Raw genomic sequence first — 2,433 nt, forward strand, 5'->3', positions numbered from 1 at the left:
AGGATGCTTTCTCTCTCATCAGAGCTTCATCTTGGTTCTCCATTTAATGGAGAATAATTATCAGCGTGTTCTGATGCTCAGCTAAAATAAATAAATTCAGTTCTACATGTTTGTGCATCCACAGTCACGTAGGCTCAGTCGTTCTGAAATCTGAAACTGACACACTCACCTCAATACAAAGAGCCTCATTTCTGTGTGTGCAGGCGTGCGAGTGTGTGCTAATGGCAGTACTTTTTTTAGAACCGTCCTCCGCCGGAGTGGCCCCCCTTGTCTTTTGCAGGTGTGCTGTTTCCTCTCACTGTGCTCTTTCACCCCATTGCAAGAACTGGGGAGAGTGGGGTGGAAACCAAGGGGTCCAGCTGAGAAGGGCACAGGAAGGAGAGGCCTGAAAAGCTCCAGAGCAGCCTTTCAAAGCATTTTGCATTTCACTGTGACAGAGTGGAAGTTATAAAATGCAATAGAAGTGCAGAGCTAACAGCAGGTAGCATCTCAGTGTGTGTGCTCTGTCTTCTGGGGGTCAGGAATTAACATTTGCATTAGTATTGTACATTTTCCCTTGAAATTACTGCCAATTATGAAAACTGGAATAGTGCCTTTTCTCTCCTTTTTTAGCTCTGAGGCACACTCTGAGCTCCTTCATCTGGCTTTTGGATGCAAACCCTGTGTCCTAGATGTTCCATCCTAACACAGTGTCTGAGGCTTGTCCATCCTGTAATTATGTCATACTGAACAAATGTGAAAGGAATGACACAAAACCTACACTTAATCGCAGTGATTATGGTTGGAGCTAACGTAGCCGATTCCATAAATTATTTTTTTCTCCCCCAAAACAAAGAATAAGTGCCCTAGATATTATTTTATACACATACTGCTCACCAACTTCTGAAAACAAGACCAGTGGCTTTAAGCTTTGCACAGTGGAATATTGTGGCCAATGAGGTTTATCTGCAGTGTGATTATTGCTAATTGAAAACTTCCCAATAACCTGCTGTGATGACTTGCAATAGAGTTGGCAATGGCCATGTTTGGCGGTCTCTACGGAGACTGGATTAGAAATAAACTAAAACAAAACCAAACAAGATCAGTGGCTTCTGTTAGTATTCTCTCTCTTTCTCTCTCTCTCTTTTTTTTTGAGATAGAGTCTCACTCTAGTACCCTCAGTAGAGTCCCCTGGCATCATCACAGCTCACAGCAACCTCAAACTTGTGGGCTCAAGCAATCCTCCTGCCTCAGCCTCCCAAGTAGCTGGGACTACAGGCGCTGGCAACAACACTATTATAATGTGAATAAATGAATGATTGCGTGGTAGGTGAATGGTTCATGCCCTTTGATCTCAGGAAACAAGAGGTGTAAAGTCTATGGACATGTGGATGGCAGTAGCTTTTCTAGGGTAAACTATTTTACTAAGCACTATGAGAGCTGCTGATGGTTGATTTTTGTCACTGCATGTCCTAGATTCATATTTCCTAATTAGATACCTCTGCTTTCTAGTCATTGAGTTCCTGCTTTAACTTTCCTTGCCCTCCTGGGTAAGAAAAGTCTCCAGTGACATCCAGTGGGTTTTGGCTTGGATTTAGTGGAGAAATATATTACACACCTAAAATGGATTAGAAAGTTTCTGCACAGGTTGGTCTGGCATGAATGTCCTGCTAGGGGCAGGCAGTGCTGATAAGAACATGCTCTGATGGCAGAAAGTTTGACTACAGATAGGAAAGGTCTAAATTCTTCATGGGAAGAAATCATCATATAAAATTAAAAACTATCTGTACTCTGGATATTCTCTGCTTCTATTCCCACAGTGTGCTAATGCGAAAACTTATGATGCCAAGTTGCATTTGTAAGCAGGTAAAATTTAAATTGGTTAACAGAAAATGAATGAAAGATATTATAAAGTCTTAGACCCAAAACAAAACCAAAAAAGCAATAGTTAAAGGCAGTGCTGAGAAGCAGCTATTACTTTTTTTTTTTTTTTTGGCCCTGGCCAGGTTTGAACCTGCCACCTCCAGTATATGGGGCCAGCGCCGTACTCCTTGAGCCACAGGTGCGACCCACAGCCATTACTTTTTATGTAATCCTTCTCTGGCACACACACATCTGTAAAAGCACCTCCTTTATAAACTTGTTTTAAAATCATGTGGATGGAAATGCAAATAGCAAGATTCACCCCACACCTGCCAGGATGGCTAGTAACAAAAAGAAAAACAAAAACCCAAAAGATAACAAGTAAGTAGAGCAAAAGGAGACCTGGTACACTTGTGGTGGGTCTGGAAGTTGGCACAGCAACCTTGAAACGTGACACTGTTGGGCCAGGCATGGTAGCTCACTCCTGTAATCCCAGCACTCTGGAGTCCGAGGCAAGAGGATCCCTAGAGCTCAGGAGCTTGAGACCAGCTTGGACAAGAATGAGACCCTGGCTCGGCGCCTGTGGCTCAA

The 2,433-nt window shown here is 43.0% G+C and overlaps 1 non-coding gene across 1 annotated transcript; it reads left to right on the top strand.

Moving 5' to 3' along the window:
* The first annotated feature begins 906 nt into the window (after nucleotides 1-906).
* On the top strand, nucleotides 907-1,044 carry LOC111726329. The gene has a single exon (XR_002774134.1). It is a non-coding gene; the product is annotated as a U4 spliceosomal RNA (small nuclear RNA).
* The last annotated feature ends 1,389 nt before the right edge of the window (nucleotides 1,045-2,433 follow it).

Source organism: Otolemur garnettii, unplaced genomic scaffold (genome assembly GCF_000181295.1).
Source record: "Otolemur garnettii isolate 467f Iridium unplaced genomic scaffold, OtoGar3 scaffold00061, whole genome shotgun sequence".
In the NCBI taxonomy this organism is placed as follows: domain Eukaryota; kingdom Metazoa; phylum Chordata; class Mammalia; order Primates; family Galagidae; genus Otolemur; species Otolemur garnettii.